Source organism: Aegilops tauschii, chromosome 3 (assembly GCF_002575655.3).
Source record: "Aegilops tauschii subsp. strangulata cultivar AL8/78 chromosome 3, Aet v6.0, whole genome shotgun sequence".
Taxonomy (NCBI): Eukaryota; Viridiplantae; Streptophyta; class Magnoliopsida; order Poales; family Poaceae; genus Aegilops; species Aegilops tauschii.
In genome coordinates this window covers 470,563,710-470,573,773 of record NC_053037.3, presented here as the reverse complement: position 1 = coordinate 470,573,773, position 10,064 = coordinate 470,563,710, and the positions used below count along the sequence as shown (strand labels likewise).

Genomic DNA, 10,064 nt, shown 5'->3' with positions numbered 1-10,064 from the left:
AGAGCAAGCACAAACATATCAGAAAGTACCCGGCAGAACCAACAAGGGTGAAAAAAAGAAGTGATCACTTCTGCCTCCTGTTCACATCCTCCCTCCTTAACTTTCCCTTTCCCCTCTCACCAAATTTCTCCTTGCACAAATAACTTCTTCATAGTTGAAGAGAGTATAAACAGAGATAAAAAAATAGGGAGATCTGGTACATGTGCAACTGATTTTCATGCAACTTCATCATGGGACTAGCCAACTTTTGCAACAATGTGTGCAACAAAACGCAGAAAATGTGCCAACATATAGGAGAGAGGACATAGAGAGTCTTATTTCACACATAATTCAGAAGAACCAATGTCTATGTAGCAAAAAAGGAAAAGAAAAGAAAAGTATATTGTAGGTAATATGAAAACATAGCTACCAACTAGACAAGAATCTGGTTTGCATGTGTTTTTTCCTTTGATCTTTCCACACACTAGTATACATGACTTTGTAGCTTAGAATTGTGAGCAAAAATCTACAGCAGCTCATCCACCCCCATACCCTGTAAAACCTGCATATCTCTACTCCTATAAAAGACTCAGTTGGTGATGATGGTGTGTCTGCCATCCGTCATTTCTGACCATTAGATCTACATCTAATGGCTGCGAGGTAAGTTGTGGCATTTTTGCAACAATAGCCCACTTCTCTGCTCCAATTTGAAGAAACCCCTTATTATCTTGAAAGCAAACACATCCCTCCCTCGCCTCATCAAAACAACCTGAGAAATATATTTTGAGTGAAACGTAATATATTTTTAGTGGTATATATGTATATCAAAACAAGAGTGTTTTCTTTCAAGTTTGTGAACAAGTACTATTCTACTTTGGATCCGTTGCAACGCACGGGCACATTGCTAGTGATACAAAAAAGAAGCCTGAGAAGAAATGAACCAACTCTCGCTTGTGTTTGTGCAACTTAAAGTACAAGTGTGCAAATTGACAACACTCCCATATCCATCTACTTGTGGTGTTTGGATTTCAGTAGTTGGCATCTTCAACTCATATAGAATTAGAAGATGCCAACTCATATAATTTTGTATTCATTTTGGTTTTAGCTAAACTTCTGTATGCTGAATTCCAAAAACACTTTATGCTGGCTGTTGTACAACTTCATCATCTATTTTGCGCAATTGTTAGTACTCCTGGATGCAATTCATGTTGCAGGTTTCTGCAACTATGTAATGAATTTTGAACTGATGAACATGAATTTAGCATGTCTGAACACAAAATGAAAAATATTGAATTTTAAAAGATTATAATCTACCAAATAAGTAGTGCAACTACATTCAAGTGCATCTGCAAACCTAGAAAATCAGATTCATGTGTACACATAAGGATGCCAACTACTGAATGGTTCTTGTGCAACTAAAGAAGTTGAAGATGCCAACTCATGTGGCATTGCCGTGAAACTATTAAAAAAGGTTGGGCATGCCAACTACCGATTGGTTCTTGTGCAACTAAAATTGTTGTGGATGCCAACTCATGTGATATTGTTGTGGGACTATTTAAAAAGTTGAGACTGCCAACTCCCAAATGGTTCTGGTGCATCTATGAAAGTCTAGGATGCCAACTCGTACGATATTGTTGTGCAACTATTTGAAAAGTTGAGGATACCAACTCCTAATTCATTCTTGTGCAACTATAAAAGTTCAGGATGCCAACCCAACACCTAGCTGGTTCTTGTGCAACTGTGTAAAATACCACACCCTAGGTTTCTTTGTGTAGAAAAAAATAGTAGAAAAAACCCTAATGTCATTTCATGTTACCTCAGCAGCTACTTCAGACGATGTGCCGGCTCCATCTACAACTCGAGCCTGCGCGGTCGCCTTCCGTTTACACCATTTCACAAAGCGGAATTGGTAAGCAACCTAAAGGATGCATGGAAAAAGTTACTTATCTCTCTCTCTCTCTCTCTCTCTCTCTCTCTCTCTCTCTCTCTCTCTCTCTCTCTCTCTCTGTGTATGTGTGTGTGTGCGCGCGCGCAAAAAAGTGAAATGCACACACACTGGTTGCTCGATACTTGCCTCATCATCCTCTGCCTCCCCGTCGATATCAACACGACGCGTCTGCCGCTCGGTGGGCCGTTTCGAGTTCTACCTAGAAGAATGGTTTGCAGATCCCTGCATAGAACAAACAAAATCCAGAACATGGTCAGGAAAACCCTCCAAAAAATAGTTATTATAATTGCAAAACAAAACTTCTACAAGGATAAATGAAAAACGGTGAAAAAGCAAACATACCTCTCCTTCACTAGGAGCCGCATCTCCTTCTACAACCATTTTTGGTCTGTTAAAAAAGCAAACGAACAAATTAGTCAAAGCAACCATATGTATAAAAGAGAAAAATGAGGGAAAAATTGATATCAAAATAATGCCATGATTTAAACAAGTAATGTTGATTTTTCAAAGCACACCTACGAAACAAAACAATATGTGTGCAACCTGATGCATTGTATGGCCAACAGGGCACACATGAGTGTGCAACCAAAAAATCTGCATACACACTAACTAATCATGATTTAGGCATATGAGCCATAACTAAACTAGCCTCCAGCCATGCAACTACATAGCCCTATCATGTACAACTGCATAAGTGTGACTAAGCCAACTAGGATATGTACTGCTTTGATTTTGCAAACTCCTGTATGAACGCATACCCTTCACAACAGAGCACCCATGAGTGTGCAACCAAAAAACACACATACTCTTTGAACATGGTTTACACAATGTATCCATCTGAATACCATCCATTGTGCAATTGGTTAGCCATCATTGTGCAACTCCATAAGTTGGCTAGCCAAATGAGATATGTATATGTGTAATCCAACTACATTTGCGTTTTTCTGCAACTACGAGAACAAACCAGCCAACTGGTTACATATATGCATGCAACTTATGAGAAAACAGAGAAACCACACGGATGTATTTTGAGAGGGTTGAGCAAAAACATCAGAACTATCCTCTCAGTACTCTTATGTACTCCCTTCCTTCTATTCCAACTCAAATCACCGCTAAAAAAATCAAAAAATCGCCATGCCAGATCAGGCGGTTTGGCCGGAGGCAACACGCTGGAATACCTCGCTGAATTTGCGTGATATGGAGGTGAATCGCCATGAAACCCGTATCCCCTAGAACACGCACCCTCGACTCCCCCTGACAAAACAGGAACTCCCCAAATCACTGGAGTTAACCAGGTAGTCGCGGGCGACGCCTTTCGCGAAAGCTACCTCGTACTCGCTGGACATCCACCGGAAAACCTAGAACCCCTCTTCGGCGAGCCAATCACGGAGGATCCGACCACGGCAGGGAAAAAATGGGAAAGCAGGAGATGCGAGGCAAAAAAGGCGGGCTACTGTACCTGCGCCGGTGACGAGATGCGGATCCCGCGCTCCCGCCCTTCGCCTTCGGCTGCAATCGCGGCAGCGGTGGCCTATCCCTGCCGGATTTGGGGAGGAAATGAAACGAACATGGCTAGAAGAAAGGAAAATGGATAAGGGAAGGAGAAAGAGGCGTGGCTCACCCTTCATGCTATCCCTGTGCGATGCGAACCGGCTGGACCTGGAGAGTGGTGCTTGCGGGCAGGCCCAGCCACGTGCACGTTCGGTCGCCTCCCGACCGGGTACCACCTGATGCCGATGACCGCACGATCTGGGCTGATCGAGCGGCTCGTGCTCGGCCGCTCGTTTCACCAAGATAGTGCGCGTGCGCTCTGAAGTATTTAGGTTTTCACCTTGTACTTCCATGGATTCGTTCGTACGTACTCCCAAAAGAAAAGAAAATTCGACCCTCACAATATGCATAGGCCGGGCGTTTCAACCTCTTTTTCGGAGAAAAAATACAGAAGGAAACCATCACAATGATCAATGATGCATAGGCTGGGGGTTTCAACCTCCTTTTCAGAAAATAAAATACAAAAAAAAAAACATCGCAATGATGCATAGGCTGGGGGTTTAATCCTCTTTTTCGAAGAAAAAGATACAAAAGGAAACCTGACTTGAACGGAGGTGTAGATGGAATTATTTGCATCACATGGACTTAATCTTTTGCAGATAAAGAAACAAGACTGCTGAAAATTATGGGATCACACGCATTGCTGATGGTAAGTTGAGGGTAACTTGACATGGACGACCCTAACAAATTCCCATACCTTTTTAAACCAGCAGATTCAAGCACCCAGGTGGATAAAGAAAAAAGGAGACACCTGAGCCACTAACAAATAATCCAAAAGTCGCATGATTAAACTAGCCAGTTTGACTTTTGCACGTCAGCCAGAATCGTGCAGTCCCAGTTGGCATGCATGCGGTCCTGGGACTTATGCAAAGCATGATCTAGCCAGCGCGTAATAATCTAAGTAGCTGTAATCAAATTCGACGGACATGCACGTCTGCTGGATGAATCGTGCCGGTGTATATATCATGTTCGTTGGTGAATGCCGAGTCGTCAGCGTGTTGTTAGTCCGATTGAGTCCAAGATCCGGTTTTAACTAGCTGGCACTCAATAACACCACTCGTGATATATGTTTCTGTTGAAAAGGCAGGGATTGGTTGGTGACACTAGAGAGTATTCGTCCACCATGCGTGAGTCATGCATCATATGCGTGTAGTCGTTATGTACGTTATAAAAAAAAATTAAGACATTTAGTTGTGTCTCTAAGACATAGTACGGGCGGGCCTCTTCCATCTAAAGTAGTTTCATTGATTTTGGAGTGTTTTGAGAATAATTGGTTTGCTGCCAAAAATTAGCAATGCCAATGCTTGGCATTGTACTAAATATTGGCTACTGCTTGGTTGGTTACGAGTTGTCTTGTCTATCTCACATAAAATTACCAATAGTTGGCAAGTCTTGGTAGCAAACCAATTATACTCTTTATTTCATGGAGAATTTTCCTATGTTTCTTGTTTTTTCGTTGGATTGAAAATCATGGCAATATTTATCATAAAATTTGGAAGCTAAATTTCCGTAAAGCCTAACCTTATAGTTTTTTTTACTTCTGTGACAATTATGGCGTAATCCTTTCGAAAAAATTCCCGTGTTCCGCAAAAGGAAAAAAAAAGGTGTTTCTTCTCTCTGATGTAACCAAACAAATGGCTCGATCATGTATTTTTTTTGAACTCCCGTAGGATGTAACATCTCATGACATGAAGGTCCAGCTTCTATGTTTTCCTATTCTCACGTGTTTTTAAAATCCTGTAGACCAAATAAGCTTTAGATTCATAGGTTCAAGGAATTTAGTCAGAAGGGCACTGCTATGTCTTGGTGAGACTTAACTAAAACCCCAAGCCGGCATGCAAACTACTAGTGCAGGAAAAAAATACAAGAATATGCATGTGGATGTCCGCCAAAGCTAGATGTACCACCCCTGGTAAGTCATCCTTTTGGCCAATAAACATTGATCGTTTCCTTTTCTTCTAAATATTCCACGGTGCATAGATCAGATAGATGCTACGCACAGGTGCTTTTTGGTCTAATGGGTGGCGAGAAAGCCATCCCATAGTCAAAAGGAATTATTTGCCGTGGTTAGCCCCAACCGGCTGGCATCTCTTTATATTGATTAGATCAACTTGTATAACAAGGAAATACAATGGGTATACAATACGTACACGTATATATATAAAATACAACTCTAACACCCCCTCAATCTAAACCGTCGTGAACAAGATTGAGATTGGAACTAAAACGACGAAGTGTGAGCTGAGAAGTAGGCTTCGTGAATACGTCAGCCAACTGATCGCCAGTGGAGATGAACCAAACATCAAGAGCACCCAAAGCAACCCGCGCACGCACAAAGTGAAAATCAACCTCGATATGCTTTGTGCGGGCATGAAAAACTGGATTGGCAGATAAGTATGTGGCGCCAACATTGTCACACCACAACACCGGAGGGCGAGAAAGAAACACACCAAGCTCCTTCAACACCGACTGTATCCATATAGCCTCAGCGGTGCCATTAGCCAAAGCCTTGTATTTTGCCTCAGTGCTAGAACGAGAAACTGTGGGTTGCTTGCGAGAACTCCAAGAGACGAGGTTGGAGCCAAGAAAAATGGCAAAACCGCCCGTAGACCGATGATCATCAGGACAGCCGCCCAATCGGCATCAATGAAAATACTCAGTCCCATAGAAGCGAAGCGCCGGAAACGCAAGCCAGTAGACACAGTACCTCGGATATAGCGAAGAATTCGCTTCGCTGCCTCATAGTGAGCGGTAGTAGGTTGCGACAAGTATTGACACACCTTGTTAACAGCAAAGGACAAGTCAGGACATGTCAGAGTGAGGTACTGGAGACCCCCAACAAGACTCCTGTACTTGAAAACATCCTCAGAGCTCAACGGCTGGCCTTGATCTCGAGACATTTTGTCGGAAGTAGACATGGGAGTAGTAACAGACCGACATTGCTCCATGTTGGCCCGGTGCAAGAGATCAAGAGCATATTTGTGCTGCGACAAGACCAGACCCTCAGAATTATAAGTGGCCTCAATACCAAGGAAATACTCCAGGCGCCCAAGGTCCTTGACAGGAAAAGAACCAGAAAGAGTGGTAACCAGTTTCTCAACAACAGCCGAAGAGGACCCAGCCAAAACAATATCGTCAACATAGACAAACATATATATAATAACCCCATGATGATCAAAGATGAACAGACAGGTATCGGCCTTGCTAGCAACAAAACTGAGCTGATGAAGCTTGTCACTCAAACGGGCATACCAGGCACGAGGCGACTATTTGAGACCATAGAAAACCGGGGGGCTGCTGCATATACACTTCCTCAGACAGAAAACCATGATGGAAGGCATTACTCACATCAATCTGACGAAGGCACCAACCACGAGAAACAGCAAGAGCAAGCACCAGGCAAACGGTGATTGGTTTAACCACAGGACTGAAAGTATCATGATAATCTATACCATACTGCTGTGTGAAGCCTCGAGCCACAAGACGCGCCTTGTATTTATCAACAGAACCATAGGGACGGAACTTCGTTTTGAAGATCCATTTGCTGCCGACAATGTTAGTGCCAGGTGGACGGGGTACCAATATCCACGTTTTGTTAGCCTGAAGTGCCTCGAACTCAGCCTCCATAGCAGCACGCCAAGCTGGCTCAGAGAGAGCAGTACGATGAGATGCAGGCTCCACCATAAACGCCCGGCGACGATAGGGATCATATCGAACCGTGCCATCTCGATACACCTTGGGACGAGAAATATCATTGCGCCGTCGCGCGACGATGACCCGTGCCGGTTCAGCAGCGGGAGGCACTGGAGGTGGCGACGCTGGTGGTGTAGAAGACGTCGACGAGGGCGAGGAAGCAGCCTCGTCACGGGCCGGAGACAGGCCAGGCGAAGAAGCCCCGTCAGGAGCCGGCGAGGCAGATGACCGTGCTGGCGACGGAGAGCGAGACCGCGGGCCGTGGTCGACGACCGGGACCGGCGAATCGGCCTGGGCGGGGTCGGCACCAGAAGCGGCACGAGAAGCCGACCCGGGCGAGCGGGCCGTGCCTGCATGCGAGCCGGGCCCAGGCGTGCCAGCCGAGGCATGCAGAGGTGGTGCCGATCCGGGAGCAGCCTGCGTGCCTGCATGCAAGCGGGCCCCTGGCATGCCTCCCGAGGCATGCAGAGGAGAGGCCGGCCCGGGCGAGCGGGGCGTGCCTGCATGAGAGTCGGGCCCAGGTGCGCCGCCCGAGACATGCAGAGGCGGTGGCGCTGATGGAGCAGGGACATCGAGCGGCGAAGTTGACGTCGCGGGGACCTGCACAGGAGAACTAACAACAACACCAGGTGCATTAGCCGGTAACAAGGTAATGTCATAATTACGCGTGTCGGTACTCTGAGTAACTGGCTCATCGGACGGAAACGACACGGGAAGGAGTTGGGATACATCAACAGTGGCACCGGGAGTGGCATAGGAAAACACCGTCTCGTCGAACACGACGTCACGGGAGATGTAAATACGACCAGTGGAGCGATCAAGGCACTTGTAGCCTTTATGCATGGGACTATAACCAAGAAACACACACATCCTAGAGCGAAACTCGAGTTTACGTGAATTGTACTTACGCAAACTAGGCCAACATGCACAACCAAAAGTGCGGAGAAAAGAATACTCAGGAAGCATGTTGAGGAGGCGAAACATGGGTGTGGCATTATTGATAACAGGCGTAGGCATCCTATTGATGAGATAGCAAGCAGTAAGAAACGCCTCATCCCAAAACCGAAGAGGCAGGGAGGAGTGTACGAGGAGGGCTAGACCCGTCTCAACGAGATGACGGTGCTTGCGTTCAGCTATACCATTCTGTTAGGAGGTATGTGGACAAGACACACGATGAGCAATGCCGGTGCGCTGAAAATAAGCATGGAGACGGTGATACTCACCACCCCAGTCTGACTGAACAGAACGAACCTTAGCATTCAAGAGACGCTCAACATAGTTTTGAAAAATGTAAAAAATGCTCTCAACATCAGATTTATGCTTGATCAAGTATATCCAGCAGTAACGACTATAGTCATCAATGAAGCTGGCATAGTACTTGAAACCCCCAGAAGATGGCAAACCAGGCCCCCAAACATCGGTATGAATAAGCTCAAGTGGTGATGTAGAAACACGAGTAGAATAATTATATGGTAACTGATGACCCTTAGCACGCTGACAAGCATCACACACAGAGGACTCATTGTTTGGAGAGCACAACAATTTATTGGAGCTAACAATGGTATAAACTATTTTATTTGAAGGATGACCAAGATGCCGATGCCACTGCTCGGTAGTCAGCCTAACGCCGGAAGACGCATGACGTCCAGAGGTGACAGCGCGACTGAACGGAAGAGGGTAGAGGCCGCCACGACTCCTACCGCGAAGAAGAATTTTCTTCGTAAACTTGTCCTTGACATAGAAAAAGAATTTATGAAATTCAACAAAGATTTTATTGTCAGAAACAAGATGATAAACGGAGAGCAAATTAGTGCTAAGGTCAGGAACAAGGAGAATATTTTTGAGTTCAATTGGGGCAGATGAACTAGGTAAACGAGAGTGACCAACATGTGTAATAGACAAACCTGCACCGTTGGCGACTTGCACTTGGTCCGTGCCATTGTAGCGCTCCTGGATGTTCATCCGGCTCATGTCGTTGGTGAGATGGTCCGTGGCGCCGGTGTCGAAGAGCCAAGGTTGACTGGGGGCAGGTTGGAAAGAGGCAGAATTGCCAGCACGATTTTCGTCGTACTGAAACGCGTGGTTGTAGCGTTGTTTGCACTGGAGAGCCTCATGCCCCCAGTATCGGCAAACTTGACAGCGGGGGCGCTCTCGCCGGTTGTTGCGCCTGCCACCGCCGTTGCCCTGTCCTCCTCCTCCTCCGCCGTTGCCACCACCACCGCCCCCTTGGTTGGGGCGGTTGTTACCGCGGGAGGCCTGCTGGCCGCCGTTGTACTGGCCGCCTCCGTGCGAGCCAGTAGGACGACCCCCGTCGCGGCCGTCGTTGGTGGTGTCGGCGAAGATGCGCCCCCCTCCACAGCCGTCGCCTTGCCGTGCCACGGCATTAGCGGAGGTGGAGAACTCGGGGGCGAAGGCGTTTTGCTCCTTGAGGGATTCGCAGGAGAGGAGCATGGAGTAGAAATCCGATAGGCTAAGGTTGTCAGCGCCGGCGGCTGCCAACACCATGAAAGAGTGCTGGAGGGACTCGTACTGAGGCCCGAGACCGACGACGATGTAGTCGATCACCTCAGCATCGGAGAGAGGCGACCCCACCTGGGCCATGGCGTCCGCGAAACCCTTGATCTTGTGAAAGTAGGCGGCGGCGGTGAGGTCGTTCTTCTTCAGCGTCGAGAGTTGACGCCGCATCTGGCGCACCCCGGCCCTGTTCTGCGCCGAGAACATGGACTCGAGGTACGCCCACACAGAGGACGCGATGGTGCGGCCGATGACGTGGCCGAGGATCTCCTCCGTCATGGAGCCGACGAGGATGCTGAGAACACGCTGATCCGTGTAGAACCACAAGGCGTACTCTGGATTGGGCTTGGTCACGGCCTTGGCACCGTCTCCTTCGGTG

General features: G+C 46.9%; 1 long non-coding RNA gene across 2 annotated transcripts; it reads right to left on the bottom strand.

Moving 5' to 3' along the window:
• Window positions 1-329: 329 nt before the first annotated feature.
• On the bottom strand, window positions 330-3,630 carry LOC109769654 (uncharacterized). Of its 2 annotated transcripts, XR_012205371.1 has the most exons (5): window positions 3,387-3,630; window positions 2,270-2,315; window positions 2,054-2,149; window positions 1,796-1,897; window positions 476-748 (listed from the first exon to the last, which is right to left on the bottom strand). It is a non-coding gene; the product is annotated as an uncharacterized lncRNA (long non-coding RNA). The 2 variants fall into 2 exon arrangements; XR_002234367.4 differs by lacking the exon at window positions 1,796-1,897 and having other exon boundaries at window positions 330-748.
• Between the last annotated feature and the right edge of the window lie 6,434 nt (window positions 3,631-10,064).